Source organism: Hyperolius riggenbachi, chromosome 3 (genome assembly GCF_040937935.1).
Source record: "Hyperolius riggenbachi isolate aHypRig1 chromosome 3, aHypRig1.pri, whole genome shotgun sequence".
In the NCBI taxonomy this organism is placed as follows: Eukaryota; Metazoa; Chordata; class Amphibia; order Anura; family Hyperoliidae; genus Hyperolius; species Hyperolius riggenbachi.
This window is the reverse complement of record NC_090648.1, coordinates 192,326,202-192,343,921: the sequence shown is the minus strand read 5'-3', so window position 1 is coordinate 192,343,921 and position 17,720 is coordinate 192,326,202. Positions and strand designations below refer to the sequence as shown.

Below are 17,720 nucleotides of genomic sequence, written 5' to 3'. Positions count from 1 at the left end.
GGGGGGTGCATCTCTTCAGCAGGGACAGGGAAGCTGGTCAGACTTGATGGTAAGATGGATGGAGCCAAATACAGGGCAAACTTGGAAGAAAACCTTTTGTAGACTGCAAAAGACTTAAGACTGGGGCGGAGGTTCACCTCCCAGCAGGACAATGACCCTAAACATAAAGCCAGGGCAACCATGGAATGGTTTAAAACAAAAGAAATCTTTGTGTTAGAATGGCCCAGTCAAAGTCCAGATCTAAATCCAATCGAGAATCTGTGGCAAGATCTGAAAACTGCTGTTCACAAACGCTGTCCATCTAATCTGACTGAGCTGGAGCTGTTTTGAAAAGAAGAATGGGCAAGAGTTTCAGTCTCTAGATGTGCAAAGCTGGTAGAGACATACCCTAAAAGACTGGCAGCTGTAATTGCAGCAAAAGGTGGTTCTACAAAGTATTGACTCAGGGGGCCGAATAATTACGCACACCCCACTTTGCAGTTATTGATTTGTAAAAAATGTTTGGAATAATGTATGATTTTCGATCCACTTCTCACATGTACACCACTTTGTATTGGTCTTTCACGTGGAATTTCAATAAAATTGATGCATGTTTGTGGCAGTAATGTGACAAAATGTGGAAAACGTCAAGGGGGCCGAATACTTTTGCAACCCACTGTACCTCTCACTACAGTTCTCCTTTAAAAAAAGGCTTTTGTTTTAGAATACAAGTACAATCCAGGCTGCTGTAGCTTGTATTTGTGGAGATTTTCAAACCACAAACACACAGTAGACTGCAAATAAATGAACAGTAGCTAGCTAAGCTCTCACTACTCCTATCACATCCACTAACTCTTCCCAACAGAGGCTGGTGTGTCAGACAGCTAGTCTTCTAAGGGGGCTGTCTGTTGTCTGATTGGTTGTAGTTATATGGTTCCTGGGTCAATTCTGCTGCTAAAAATCATGGGAGGCCTAATATGGGGAGAGAAGACATTACCTCCTATCAATCTTCAAAAGTTTATGCTAAGCACATGCAGCAGTTATAGCACTAATTTTCTAAATTTTCTATTTGGGCGAAAATATGACACTTTTCCTTTAATTTCGCTATTTGGGCGAAATTGCGAAAATTTAAGCTTATTTTTTGCAAAAATTTGGGAAAATCGAAAATGGTATTTTCAATGCGAAAATGACTTTAGCGAAGATTCCCAAGCAACACTGATGTCCACCCTTGTCATTAAACCACTTTTATACCTGGAAGTGGTGGTTCTTCAAGTAGGACACCATGACAGATGTTCCCAACTTGCTTCCAGGCTTCCCTCCAGCCACTTTCATTAATTTTCCAAAATGGGGAACATGTACAAAAGCCTTTTAAAATGTAAATTGTGCTGATAGCACAATGTAAAATTTAACAAGCATTGCAACATTTGTCATGTCTGTCTTCTACAGTGCTTACATTACTGGCATACACAAAAGCAGACACTATAGCAATCACTAAAAATAACCTCTTTATACCACAAAGATAACACACAGACACTCTACTCCTACAATAACAACAGCAATACAAACAGCCAGAAAATAATAACAGAAACAAAAACGAAGAACAATAATACAAAGATGCATTGTAGAACACTAGACTAAGAGAGAGAGAAAATGACATAGCACCAGAAAAATAAAATCACGAACACACCGACTTTCATTTCTGTACAACCCTCGTAGTATGCGGTTTTGTAAAGTGAGTGTAAATGATAGCTGGAAAACTATTTCTTTACTAAGTTTATAGAACTCCTCTCCATAATTTTTCTGAAATACTGGAAAGACTAAATTTAAAGGAGCACATTGGAAGCACTATAAATGAGAAAACATCTGTCATCTGGACAAAGCAATACAGTTGACAGAAGAATAATGATACTTGCGTTATGCAGAAAATCAGGAAAACAGACAACAAAATCTTTCACCTGTTGTTCAATGTCATAGAGCAAATGGGGTGTGTTGCTTTGAGGTGCATTAAAGGGATACTGTAGGGGGGTCGGGGAAAAATGAGTTGAACTTACTCGGGGCTTCTAACGGCCCCCCGCAAACATCCTGTGCCCGCGCAGCCACTCCCCAATGCTCCGGCCCCGCCTCCTGTTCACTTCTGGAATTTCAGACTTTAAAGTCTGAAAACCACTGCGCCGGCGTTGCCGTGTCTTCAATCCCGCTGATGTCACCAGGAGCGTACTACGCAGGCCTAGTATGGTCTGTGTCTGCGCAGTATGCTTCTGGTGACATCAGCGGGAACAAGGACACAACAATGCAGGCACAGTAGTTTTCAGACTTTAAAGTCTGAAATTCCAGAAGTGAACCGGAGGCGGGGCCGGAGCATCAGCGAGTGGCTGCGTGGGCACAGGATGTCTGCGGGGGACTGTTAGAAGCCCCGGCTAAGTTCAACTCATTTTCCCCCGACCCCCCTACAGTATCCCTTTAATGCAAGTTATAATCGAACAGTAATGTCACGTTGACTCCGTGGTGCCTCAAGTTCCATTACAATAATGCAAGCCGAGCCGTGCCCACTGTACAACTTGCACATTACACCCGCTGTACAAATTACTGCCAACGAGGTACAGTGCGTTGTGAAATACGCTTTACCGGAAGTCTTTGAAATACGGCAATGGATTCAGTGTAAAATTAGTCTTACTAGGAGCGTATATTAACCCTACCAGATACAAATTTGTAAATCATTTTTTTAAAAGTGACCTGAGCACTGAACTACTAATATATATATATATATATATATATACACACACACACATACATATATATATATATTCATATACACACACACACACACACACACACACACACACACACACACACACACACACACACACACATATATATATATACAGTATATATATATATATATATATATATATATATATATATATATATATATACAGGATCTTCTCAAAAAATTAGCATATTGTGATAAAGTTCATTATTTTCTGACCTGGCACCTGCTCAAAGTGCCAAAACCACTGGTAAATGGTTTACTGACCATGGTATTACTGTGCTCAATTGGCCTGCCAACTCTCCTGACCTGAACCCAATATAGAATCTGTGGGATATTGTAAAGAGAAAGTTGGGAGACGCAAGACCCAACACTCTGGATGAGCTTAAGGCCGCTATCGAAGCATCCTGGGCCCCCATAACACCTGAGCAGTGCCACAGGCTGATTGCCTTCATGCCACGCCGCATTGAAGCAGTCATTTCTGCAAAAGGATTCCCGACCAAGTATTGAGTGCATAACTGAACATAATTATTTAAAGATTGACTTTTTTTTGTTTTAAAAACACTTTTCTTTTATTGGTCGGATGAAATATGCTAATTTTTCGAGATAGAAATTGTGGGTTTTCATGAGCTGTATGCCAAAATCATCAATATTAAAACAATAAAAGGCTTGAACTACTTCAGTTGTGTGTATTTGAATCTAACATATATGAAAGTCTAATGTTTATCCGTGCATTACAGAAAATAATGAACTTTATCACAATATGCTATTTTTTTGAGAAGATCCTGTATATATAATATATATATATATATATATATATATATATATATATATATATATACATACATATATATTATATACATATACATGCATATACAAACCTCACCCAAAGGGACATTCGTAAATAGTGTGAGTGTTTGGGGGTGACATGCATTAATTACCTTTGGGGGCTGCTCCCTAGCGCCTTGTCTGTATGCAGACTGCCATTTTCTTCAGTTAAACCTACAGCTGCAGCACCTTCTAGCCCCCGCAGTAGAGTTACGCATTCCCACCCACCACAATGCATTCTGGGAGGTGTTTTTTTAATCCACTTCCGTACTAGCAGTCTCTGGCCCCTCAAGGACCAGAGACTGCTGGTAATCTAAAATGCCACCTCACGACGACACATATCTGCCGCTCTAGCCAGTCACAACGCTGTTACATCACCGCAGGCTCCTCTCTCTGCCGTCTCTATGACGACAGAGAGCTGTAAGCTGGTCAGGAGCCGCTTTCATTGGCTCCTGACGCTGTCTATCAATGTGAACTAATGTGATTGGCTCGCCATGATAATGCGGTCAGGAGCCATGAAAGCGGCTCCTGACCTTCTCACAGAGCTATGCCGTCTTATAGATGGTACAGCAAGCAAATTGTGTTGTGGAAAGAGCGGCGAGATCGGTGTAGTAGCGGGGATGAGGAATACCAAAGCAGTTGAATCTACCTCCAGTCAGAGTCCAGCACCTGCTGGACGTAGATTTGTTTTGATTCAGTCCGGAAGCAATTAAATATAATTTTGTAACTTAGTATTACCTTAGAGTTGCCATTAAGATCAGGTTCTTTATATTCAAAAATATGTGCCACATACATGTCGGAATGAGTGTTTATACTAACAACTATATCATTAGAATCATGTCACCATACCAATTTTAATGTCCTGATTTGAAAAGCTTGCATATATGTAATTTTTTTTTATGTATGTAAATGAAGATGCAACAAAGATGACCAATCTAAAATACCCAATCAAATTTAGATTTTGGCAAGCACTCATGAGGGCCACTGTCCAGGGCAATCAACTGCAGACATATGACTAGACTGTTCTTTTTCAACAGTCTGTCTCTGAAGTTAAACGTTTTACATTACATCTAGTGCTAAGTAGAAATCAGTGAGGAAGGACGAGGAAGATTTAATTCCTCTTGTCAATGCATTCAGCATTTGTCATAACTGGCAATCAGTATTAAATATATTAGAGAATGGCACTGTTGTGTCTGTAGATATAATGTAGATCCTGGAAAAGTTGGCAACTTAAGAACTAAGTGAGATTTTTAATATTTCATTGCATTTTTAGTAGTTCAATCAATTTACATAACCTTCTCAGATTCAAAACAGCAACAATCTTTCAGGTTAGGTGATTGGGTTGCCATAGCAACAAAATACCCTGATGCAGGTTAATGTTCTGCACAAACATGAATGCAGCAATTTTAAGCTATGGCTCCCATAGGTCTCCATTTTCCCAGGACAAAACTGTTGTTATTTTATCGTTTTTGCCTGCAGAAACCTATAACTTGGAAGCCAAAATGTGAGTGAAATATGTGTTCTAACAGATCTGCATTAAGCCGATTGTTGCAGGATTCAAGCAATCATGCTGAAATGAAAAAAAAAAGATTTATGAGATGTTTTAGGTATTAAGGACATGTACAAGAAATCCTTTAATTTTAAATGTAATTTGTTTATATGTATATCTCACTGCTTGTGCAAGGTTTCAATATTGGTATTACTTCTTTGGGTTTTGCTATTTAATATGTTAAAACCCATCTATAGAGAAATATTTAAATAGTTCAGAATAAGCATATATTTTTGGCTTTCCAATTACAGTCTGCCAATTAGATTGGAAATAAAATTTGGAAGTCTGCGCATAATGCTGCACAGAGTGCTCAGAGAATGGATGCACACCAGCATTTACAGTTTATTATACATCGAATGAAAGTGCAAACGGATTTAAAGGACAACCGAGGTGACATGTGACATGAGATAAACAGAGGCGCTCACTTCTGCATTTAGACCCATTGAGGTATACTCCTGTTTGCCTGATGAAGCAGGACCACACCTGTGAAATGCGTTGCACTAAGTGGAGTTGAATTAAAACATTTTTGTATTGATATATTGTGACTCAATTGAGTTTTTTCAAGGGAGGTAAGTCCACCTGAACATGCCCCTCTTTTAGACTTTTTTTTAAACGTTTTTATTCTACTCTGGCACCTCTGTACACCAAGCCTTGCTGAAATCTTGATTCCACCCTCGGAGGGGTGCTACCCCGTTTCCTATCTACAGAGAGCGACATCTTAAAAACCTGAGTGGGGTCAGGTTCTAATACTCCCCACCTGAACTTGAAGTGGTTGCCTATGGGTAACCCTTGTTTGTGAGTATATCTAAATATTTTGCTTTAAACCACAACCAACTTAACAATACTACACTATATTGGGCTCTCTATTTCTCTTTGTTCTTCCAAGCATGATGAGATAGACATTTGTGTGCTTGGCACTGTACATACACATGCCTATGCTGTGTTCCTTTTTTTACTTTCTCTGCATACAAGTGTTAAACATCAGGTATGCAAGTGACCATTCCTGCCTGGGTCAGACTATAGTGCAACCCTCAAGGAATTACAGCCATAAAACACTTTCCTGTCAGTAAATGGCTTCTGAGGCCAGGAAAGAGATAAAAAGAGTCAATACTTTTAGATTTGGGCTTTAGCACACTTCAATGAAGGTGTCATTGAGCAGAGACAATGAAACAGTAAAAACTTAAAGTAGATTTAAATATAAAATAAAACTGCAGGATATCTAAAAAACAAAACAAAAAAAAGTCATTTTTAGGAAAAGGAGGATAGAAACAATTGTTTATCACATCAGTTTATTTTTACCTTGGATATCCTTTATGACAAATACGAGCACTTTCAGCTTTAAGGGCTTAATCACATATTAAATAAATGAGCAGTTGGCTTACTTTGTTCTAAACTTTAAGTAGTTTGTGTAAAAAAGTAAAACTGGAACTCTAGCTAAAAAACTTTGTAAATTGCCAACTCCTTTTCAGATGACAGTTGTAAAATATTGGAATTCATTTCACCCACTGTCCTAGTTTCATGTGTTATAGGAAGAGCAAACAAGGGCATATAACTTTAACAGAGGCCTACCCAATTAAAAGAATAACTGACAGAGGGTCTAACCTTTCCTATCCTTTCTAAAAGGTAAAATATATCTAGAGTTCCACTCCAAACCAATTAGTCCCTATGGGACAACATTCTCTCCCAGTGAAAACTTCTCTCATCTCCCATCAGAAAAAAGTACAGGCCCCGTTCCCAGTGGTGCATTGCAGTGCGGTGTAACAGCTGCTTTGTAATGTGGCTTACTGCACTGCAATGCACGGTCTATAAAATGTTCACAGTACAGCGGGTGCATTGAGGTACAACTGAGTCCGACACGGTAAGGCACTACATGCCGTGCATTACCACAAAACAGGTGTTTTAACAGTTACAGTGAAGCATACTTTTAATTGTATGCTTCACTATATGTAACACAACATGCAGGTAATGTGCAGCACTGCTTTTCCCAGTCCATTACATACCTGCTGTCACAGGGAATGCAACACAACAGTCACTGTGAACGTGGCCTAACTGCTCGATAGTAGATAAAGTGGAGTGGGTAGCCCACATTTTCCTGTTCTACATGCAGGCATAATGGTATAATGGCATGTCATTCCTGATATTGTGTATTGATATTATGGAGATACACTAACAAAGAAGAAATGCAGTGAACAGAAGCCAGAATTTCACAAAATATTCAGTCATGCAAAGAAGAAAGACTGGATTTTGAAAAGTAGTCCTTAAACCACTTCATGTCCCAACTGTTCAGTGTACAAGTATTAACCCTGGTACTCCACTGTAAAATGCTGATGAACCACCTTACTCCAATACCCCCTCCTCCCTCACTGCAACTATGCAACTAACTCAGTAGTTTTCATTTGAAGTCTAAGATTAGAGTCAATCCAAAGGGTCCACACACTCCAGTAAAGAACAAATCCTTATTTATTGAGCAAATGTTACACACATCCATTCGTGTAACCAAAACACAAATGGATGTGTGTCTGTTTACAGAGTGTGTGGACCCTTTGGATTGTTCTATATGTGATGTTGGTCCAGCACCTAAGAATGGGTGTGCGATTTATCTTCTGCTACTACTTTAGATTAGAGTCAGGTGCATTTTAACGTAAAGTTAGTAGAAATACCATAGGTCTTATTAAGGTGCCCATTAATGGTGCAATTTTTAGAAAATAACAATACAGTATTTTCAATAAGATCATTCATATCAAAAGAAAATATATTTAATCAATCCACCGCATTCTTTTTCAGGGAGTGTCTTTATAAAGAATAAAAGCCATGCTGAGAATCCCCCATGGAGAGATGGACTAGCCCAAAACCTGTCGGTAATGTCAGATTTCTACTAACTGTAAGCGACAGCAACATAGGAGAAAAGTAATTTATGACTAATTTTACTCAGAAGAAACGTACTTCTTATTTGTGTTTTACATTTTAATATTTTTGCGGCTGAAGGCAAGAGAGGAGACCGAGGGCAAGAGCGGAGGTCCGCCTTCCATGCGGAGATGTGCGTGCATTACCAAAAGCCAAAGACTTGACACATTGGGCTTGATTCACAAAGCGGTGCAAAGTGTTTGCACGCCTGTGAAAAGCCCTTTATCACGCCTAAACTCAGTTTAGGCGTGATAAGAAGAAACTCGCGCGATCTCCCGCGCGCAAAGATTTGCGCGCGTAGCGCACCGCGCCGCGCGCGCAGTGTGCCGTGCTTCGCGCGCAGCGTCCATTGAGCCCTATGGGACTTTGCGCGCGCAGCGCGGTGCGCTACGCGCGCAAAACTTTGCGCGCGGTAGCTTCGCGAGAAGAGCAGCACAAATCGGTGATAACTCAGCTTTGCACCGCTTATCACGCCTAAAGTCTTTTAGGCGTGATAACTGAGTTATCACCGCTTTGTGAATCAAGCCCATTGTGTGAATCTCCTTTCTTTACTTTATCAGGAGACAAAGTCCCAGCATAGAAATATTTGGATATATAAAATCAATCACCTTTTTATTACTTGCTTAAAAATATAGGGTCTAAATCCAAATGGGATCAGGTCAGTATCGAAAATTCTGTATAATTCTGCATGATATGTCATCCAGGTGAAGGTGCAAGAAAGCACCGACCAGCAGAGTGGCGTGCACCATTTTAGCAAACTAACATATTTTTTACTTTGCAATAATACTATAAAAACATATTTAAAAGTGTAAATGGAAAATTTGGGACCATCTTTTGCCATACCACTGATGTGTATAGCATGGTACCAGTGCAGCTTCTGATTGGTTAACAAAGAAAGCAGCAGGCATTATATATTTGAATTAAAAGCTGCTCTCAGCTGCTTTGTTCTTACTTTTCTTTGTGTGTTACCAATGGAGCATGAAGATGTGGATGTGACAAAGGGGTCACTATGAGAAGGGACTGAACCTGGAAGAATCATAGCTTGGAAAAATGTAGATGAAATCCTACTGCTTTTAAAGGGAACCCAGGTGGGAGGTATATGGAGACTGACATATTTATTTCCTTTTAAAAAATACCAGTAGCCTGGCTGTCCTGCTGATCCTCTGCCACTAATACTTTTAGCCATAGACCCTGAGCAAGCATGCAGCAGGACAGGTGTTTGACATTGTCAGATCTGACAAGATTAGCTGCATGCTTGTTTCTGGTGTGATTCAGACACTACTGCAGCAAAATAGATAAGCAGTGCTGCCAGACAACTGGTATTGTTTAACAGGAAATAAATATGGCAGCCACCATATCCCTCTCACTTCAGGTTCCCTTTAAGTCCGATTACAGCCACCTTTACTCCAATAATTGAAATTTTGCATCTGCACTGTATATTTCTGTTACTGAAACCCTTACTCTGAGGAAGGTACATTGTATGCTTTAACCACTTCGGGACCACAGTCTTTTCGCCCCTTAAGGACCAGAGCCTTTTTCTCCATTCAGACCACTGCAGCTTTCACGGTTTATTGCTCGGTCATACAACCTACCACCTAAATGAATTTTACCTCCTTTTCTTGTCACTAATACAGCTTTCTTTTGATGCTATTTGATTGCTGCTGCGAGTTTTACTTTTTATTATATTCATCAAAAAAGACATGAATTTTGTCAAAAAAATGACTTTTTTAACTTTCTGTGCTGACATTTTTCAAATAAAGTAAAATTTCCTATACATTTGAGCGCGAAAGTTATTCTGCTACATGTCTTTGATAAAAAAAAAAACATTCAGTGTATATTTATTGGATTGGGTAAAAGTTATAGCGTTTACAAACTATGGTGCCAAAAGTGAATTTTCCCATTTTCAAGCATCTCTGACTTTTCTGCGCACCTGTCATGTTTCATGAGGGGCTAAAATTCCAGGATAGTACAAATACCCCCCAAATGACCCCATTTTGGAAAGAAGACATCCCAAAGTATTCAGTGAGAGGCATGGTGAGTTCATAGAAGATTTTATTTTTTGTCACAAGTTAGCGGAAAATGACAGTTTGTGACAAAAAAAAAAAAAAAAAAAAAGTTTCCATTTCTTCTAACTTGCGACAAAAAAAAATGAAATCTGCCACGGACTCACTATGCTCCTCTCTGAATACCTTGAAGTGTCTACTTTCCAGAATGGGGTCATTTGTGGGGTGTGTTTACTGTCCTGGCATTTGGGGGGTGCCTAATTGTAAGCACCCCTGTAAAGCCTAAAGATGCTCATTGGACTTTGGGCCCCTTAGCGCAGTTAGGCCGCAAAAAAGTGCCACACATGTGGTATTGCCGTACTCAGGAAAAGTAGTATAATGTGTTTTGGGGTGTATTTTTACACATACACATGCTGGGTGGGAGAAATATCTCCGTAAATGACAATTTTTTTATTTTTTTTACACACAATTGTCTATTTATAGAGATATTTCTCCCACTCAGCATGGGTATGTGGAAAAATACACCCCAAAACACATTATACTACTTCTCCTGAGTACGGCGATACCACATGTGTGGCACTTTTTTGCACCCTAACTGCGCTAAGGGGCCCAAAGTCCAATGAGTACCTTTAGGATTTCACAGGTCATTTTGAGAAATTTCGTTTCAAGACTACTCCTCACGGTTTAGGGCCCCTAAAATGCCAGGACAGTATAGGAACCCCACAAATTACCCCATTTTAGAAAGAAGACACCCCAAGGTATTCCGTTAGATGTATGGTGAGTTCATAGAAGATTTTTTTTTTTTGTCACAAGTTAGCGGAAATTGATTGTAATTGTTTTTTTTCACAAAGTGTCATTTTCCGCTAACTTGTGACAAAAAATAAAATCTTCTATGAACTCGCCATTCTCCTAACGGAATACCTTGGGGTGTCTTCTTTCTAAAATGGAGTCATTTGTGGGGTTCCTATACTGCCCTGGCATTTTAGGGGCCCTAAACCGTGAGGAGTAGTCTTGAAACCAAATGTGGCAAAATGACCTGTGAAATCCTAAAGGTACTCATTGGACTTTGGGCCCCTTAGCGCACTTAGGGTGCAAAAAAGTGCCACACATGTGGTACCGCCGTACTCAGGAGAAGTAGTATAATGTGTTTTGGGGTGTATTTTTACATATAACCATGCTGGGTGGGAGAAATATCTCTGTAAATGACACATTTTTTTATTTGTTTTACACACAATTGTCCATTTACAGAGAGATTTCTCCCACCCAGCATGGGTATGTGTAAAAATACACCACAAAACACATTATACTACTTCTCCTGAGTATGGCGATACCACATGTGTGACACTTTTTTGCAGCCTAGGTGCGCTAAGGGGCCCAACGTCCTATTCACAGGTCATTTTGAGGCATTTGTTTTCTAGACTACTCCTCACGGTTTAGGGCCCCTAAAATGCCAGGGCAGTATAGGAACCCCACAAGTGACCCCATTTTAGAAAGAAGACACCCCAAGGTATTCCGTTAGGGGTATGGTGAGTTCATAGAAGATTTTATTTTTTCTCACAAGTTAGTGAAAAATGACACTTTGTGAAAAAAACAATAACAATCCAATTTCCGCTAACTTTTGACAAAAAATAAAATATTCTATGAACTCATCATACACCTAACAGAATACCTTGGGGTGTCTTCTTTCTAAAATGGGGTCACTTGTGGGGTTCCTATACTGCCCTGGCATTTTACGGGCCCAAAACTGTGAGTAGTCTGGAAACCAAATTTCTCAAAATGACTGTTCAGGGGTATAAGCATCTGCAAATTTTGATGACAGGTGGTCTATGAGGGGGCAAATTTTGTGGAATCGGTCATAAGCAGGGTGGCCTCTTAGATGACAGGATGTATTGGGCCTGATCTGATGGATAGGAGTGCTAGGGGGGTGACAGGAGGTGATTGATGGGTGTCTCAGGGGGCGGTTAGAGGGGAAAATAGATGCAATCAATGCACTGGGGAGGTGATCGGAAGGGGGTCTGAGGGGGATCTGAGGGTTTGGCCGAGTGATCAGGAGCCCACACGGGGCAAATTAGGGCCTGATCTGATGGGTAGGTGTGCTAGGGGGTGACAGGAGGTGATTGATGGGTGTCTCAAGGTGTGATTAGAGGGGGGAAATAGATGCAAGCAATGCACTGGCGAGGTGATCAGGGCTGGGGTCTGAGGGCGTTCTGAGGTGTGGGCGGGTGATTGGGTGCCCGCAAGGGGCAGATTAGGGTCTAATCTGATGGGTAACAGTGACAGGTGGTGATAGGGGGTGATTGATAGGTAATTAGTGGGTGTTTAGAGGAGAGAATAGATGTAAACAATGGATTTGGGAGGTGATCTGATGTCGGATCTGCGGGCGATCTATTGGTGTGGGTGGGTGATCAGATTGCCCGCAAGGGGCAGGTTAGGGGCTGATTGATGGGTGGCAGTGACAGGGGGTGATTGATGGGTGGCAGTGACAGGGGGTGATTGATGGGTGATTGACAGGTAATCAGTGGGTTATTACAGGGGAGAACAGATGTAAATATTGCACGGGCGAATTGATAAGGGGGGGGGGGTCTGAGGGCAATCTGAGCGTGTGGGCAGGTGATTGGGTGCCCGCAAGGGGCAGATTAGGGTCTAATCTGATGGGTAACAGTGACAGGTGGTGATAGGGGGTGATTGATGGGTAATTAGTGGGTGTTTAGAGGAGAGAATAGATGTAAACAATGGATTTGGGAGGTGATCTGATGTCGGATCTGCGGGCGATCTATTGGTGTGGGTGGGTGATCAGATTGCCCGCAAGGGGCAGGTTAGGGGCTGATTGATGGGTGGCAGTGACAGGGGGTGATTGATGGGTGGCAGTGACAGGGGGTGATTGATGGGTGATTGACAGGTAATCAGTGGGTTATTACAGGGGAGAACAGATGTAAATATTGCACGGGCGAATTGATAAGGGGGGGGGGGGGTCTGAGGGCAATCTGAGCGTGTGGGCAGGTGATTGGGTGCCCGCAAGGGGCAGATTAGGGTCTAATCTGATGGGTAACAGTGACAGGTGGTGATAGGGGGTGATTGATGGGTAATTAGTGGGTGTTTAGAGGAGAGAATAGATGTAAACAATGGATTTGGGAGGTGATCTGATGTCGGATCTGCGGGCGATCTATTGGTGTGGGGGGGTGATCAGATTGCCCGCAAGGGGCAGATCAGGGGCTGATTGATGGGTGGCAGTGACAGGGGGTGATTGACGGGTGATTGACGGGTGATTGACAGGTGATTGACAGGTGATTGACAGGTGATTGACAGGTGATCAGGGGGGATAGATGCATACAGTACACGGGGGGGGGGGGTCTGGGGGGGGGTCTGGGGAGAATCTGAGGGGTGGGGGGGTGATCAGGAGGGAGTAGGGGGCAGATTAGGGACTTAAAAAAAAAATAGCGTTGACAGATAGTGACAGGGAGTGATTGATGGGTGATTAGGGGGGTGACTGGGTGCAAACAGTGGTCTGGGGGGTGGGCAGGGGGGGGTCTGAGGGGTGCTGTGGGCGATCAGGGGGCAGGGGGGGGGAAATCAGTGTGCTTGGGTGCAGACTAGGGTGGCTGCAGCCTGCCCTGGTGGTCCCTCGGACACTGGGACCACCAGGGCAGGAGGCAGCCAGTATAATAGGCTTTGTATACATTACAAAGCCTATTATACACTGTTGCAGCGGCGATCCGGATGCCAGTAACCCGCCGGCGCTTCCGAACGGCCGGCGGGTTACGGCGAACGGGGGGCGGAGCCAGTCCCCGGCGGCTGATCGCGTCACGAATGACGCGATCGCCGCATAGCCACTCCCGCAGCCGCCCCCGCCGATGGGCGTATTGCGGTCGTTTGGGACCGGTCTTTGCCGCCGCCCATCGGCTGGGGGCGGTCGTTAAGTGGTTAAGGCACGTACACACGTCTGATTTATTCAAACGATGGGTCGTCAGATCCACCCACGGTGTGGCCTTTCTATCAACAGTTTCCATGTGTGTACAGTCAGTTGGCAGGCTGATAAGGCTGGCTTTGACGATCCGCTCAGCAGATCCGTCAAAACCAGCCTTATCAGCCTGCCGACAGACTGTACACACACGGAAACTGTCGCTAGAATGACCGCCCTGCGAGCGGGTCTGACGAACCGTTGTTTAAATAAATCAGGCGTGTGTACGCGCCTTTAGGTTTTGCATCACTATGAAAAAATGCCCATGACATCACTATGCCATTAAGTTCCTGGTTATTTACATTAATGAGTTACACAACATAGCAAATCTTCCAGAGAATAAATATTTTAAAAGGCAGAACAGCACAGATGCAGCATTCCAAACACTTAATACACACACTGTGCTTAGCAGATCCAGAAGTAAGTCCAATTAATTTAGGTAACTACAGTCTTTTCTTGCCTATTATCAGTGACGCTCACCGCTTGTTACCTCGGATACTATTACAGACCAAAAACTCAAAAGAACAAATGCTTATGAATCATGTATAAAGCATTGCTTGGATTTTCCTTTTTGTAATAAGATTTTACTACTAAGATGTGCCGTGAGCTACTATAAAATGTTTACTGTCGCAGGTCCAAATACAACAGACATTAGCTAGGCAATGAATGCTATATTGTTGTGGAAACAAATCCCCATTCTAATATCTCAGCAGACAACGGACTAGTCTCTTACGTATAATGAATAGACATTCTGTGGCCCATTGGATTTTCCAGTGTAACTGGAGTTGAGTGAGTGTATTAAAAATGTAGAAGTTAAAGAACTGCCTTATACCAGCATGATTCACAAAGATTTTCAGGGCAGCTTTTGCTCTGCTAATATCTAAAAGTCTTCATTTTCAAGGGAAAGCACATTGGTGGAGGCGCCCAAGTTATGTATTTTTTTTTATCAAAGTTGCATAGGTGTGGAACAAAAATAAAAAAATAAAAATAAAAAAATGTAAAACTGTAATAAATAAAGGAGGTCTCTTACCTCCAAAGAAGACTCACTGGATGGAAAAAGGAGTCTTTATTATAATAAAAACGGTTATACTGTAGACAACGCGTTTCACGGGACACAGCCCGCTGCATCAGGTCAATAAGACAGATAACCTTATTACCAGCCGTGCAGAGCAGGGGCGCATAGATCCTTCTTTGGAGGTAAGAGACCTCCTTTATTTATTATAGTTTTACATTTTTAAATTTTTTTTAATTTTTGTTCCACACCTATGCAACTTTGATAAAAAATACATAACTTGGGCGCCTCCACCAACATGCTTTTTCTGTATAACCCACACCTCACCGAGATGTTATCCTCACCACCGGGACAGCGTAGCCTACCAGTGGACAGGGCCCAAGGAGGAGAGCGACCACCCGGTTCCAGAGTGTCCAGGCTACCGAGCAGAAACTGTTTTTTTCTGCATGTGCATACGGTGGTTGCAGGACTGCAACCTACTTTTGTGAGTATTAACTATTCACATATTAATTCCGTAACCATTATTCTACGATACTGCACCATAAGGGCTCCCGGTCTCACATTCTACACAGGTCAAGGACAACCTCTCCTGGTGAAAGGACGACCCGAGACCAACACAAACATATTAATTTTCAAGGGTTTTTTTCACACCAAAAATCACGAAAAATCACAATTGCAGAAAAATCACAAATATGTTGCTTTTGAAGTCATTTAGAAAGCATTACATGCAGTGCTTTTGGGAACGCTATGCATTTGCAAATGCTGCAGTGTGAATGCTCCCATACTGAGACACTGCACTAGTAATTAGCCGATCACTGGTGATCGGCCTTTGCAGAGCAAGCAACGTGTAATGATCCACAATGTGGAATAATCCTACCTACTATTAATGGAATTTCAAAAATCAACATGTTTATTTCCCCAGCATATTTATTTACATGATATGCTACTGGCCTAGTACATCGGGGCACTTGCTAGCATTAACAAATGGGCTGGTATATGTATCCATCAACCATATTTTTATGAATGTTGCCTATATTTCGTGGGCATGGTATGAAAAAAAAAAAATAAGGCACTTAGGCCAGTATCACTATGAATGGTGTTTTGTATCTTTCAGAATAGTATCCATATACATTCAAGATTCAGATGCAGGAGGAAGGCTCTATGGACAGCACCAATGACGAGTCTACAAAGAAAGCCGTAGACATAACAGCACAAAGCACCTAACTGACAAAGCACCTAGTTTTCCACTAAAATATTATGTCTATGGCTACTTTATGGGTATACTACACATGTTGTACCTATTTACAGTAGTGTATGTATAAAGGTAAATAAATAAAGTTTACCTTGCTTGTTATATCTTGGAGTTTCTAGTTAAATTTGCAAAAATGTGTAAGATGATACTATATTTGTTTAATCGGTTCCTGACCACAGCAGTTAAAATCTATGCTCTGTTTGGGAGCTGGTATCCCTGCCAGGGCATAGATTTCAGCTACTTCCGCTGCAAGGACTCATCACTCTTGTCATCACACCATCCTGCCAGCGCTGCAGCCCATTTGCTCTGCTCTCATAATGACAGCGGAGCTCAGTGCACCGGTCAAGACAAGAGCCAATTTGGCTCCTGACCCCGTGATCACTGTGAGCCAATCACACTGATCACAAAAACTCTGGTCCTAAAGGGGCAGAGCCTGTTAGTACGGAAGTGGTTAAACCGCAAATGGAGTTAGTTACCGTCATTATTACCACCAGTGCTCCTAAGATCGAACAATCTCCGATCCACAGGTTCTAATAATCTAGTCATACCCAGAGTTCACCTGAAAACGTTTGGTCCCAGAGCTCCGACGTTATGGAACTCCTTACCTCAGCAGATCAGGACAGCTCCATCTCTGGACGTATTTAAATCCAGACTGAAAGCCCACCTGTTCAGTCCGGCATTTGCAGATATACAATTTTTGTTGTGTGAATACTTCATCCTACTACCAACTACTGATCTGAGAGAGCCTACGTGCTTTGAGTCCTATGGGAGAAAAGCAGTATAGAAATTATATTGTAATTGTGGTTTTTAGTTTGTATGCTCTTCTGTCACAGGGATATCCAAGATCCAGGACCTCACCTTATTATTGAACAACACTAGCCTTCAAATAGTACAACATGAATCATTAATAGAGAGTACTGCTGTCCACCCCTTAACCAGCATATTGACATGTGAACAGCTACATTCTGAAAAATGGACAGGACTTTAAATGTAGTTTTCTTGTTTGGTAAACCCAAGCGCCATGTCCACATGGCCTACGGGCACCATGATAGAAGTGTTCTCACCGGAGACTGCGGCCGCTCTGCAAAGCATCCTGCTTTGAAGTTACAGTATGCTTCTGTAATCCCCTCTCCCCAAGCCCCCACTTCCCGCAGCGTGCACTTCTGGCATTGTGTACCTTATCAATTGCTTATTGTCTGTTGATTGCCATCCCCATTATTAATGTTTGTAACATTATTGTACAATGCTTCAGAATATGTTGGCTCTATATAAATCCAATTATTATTAATAATAATAATAAATAATAGATTGCAGATAAGATGTTTCTGACAATCGGACAAGATTAGCTGCATGCTTGTTTCGGGTGTGTGATTCAGATACTACTGACCATAAAGATCATCAGGACTGCTAGGCAACTGGTATTGTTTAATAGGAAATAAAAAATGTCAGCCTCCATAAGTTTCTCACC

At 41.9% G+C, this 17,720-nt stretch overlaps 1 protein-coding gene and 1 long non-coding RNA gene across 2 annotated transcripts in view; one reads left to right on the top strand and one right to left on the bottom strand.

The window, feature by feature from the left end:
- Positions 1-17,720, bottom strand: part of UNC13C (unc-13 homolog C) — a 784,159-nt gene that overhangs the window by 586,096 nt on the left and 180,343 nt on the right. The window lies entirely within an intron of this gene.
- Positions 4,916-16,354, top strand: LOC137563256 (uncharacterized). Its single transcript, XR_011030303.1, has 3 exons — positions 4,916-5,078; positions 7,908-7,981; positions 16,115-16,354. It is a non-coding gene; the product is annotated as an uncharacterized lncRNA (long non-coding RNA).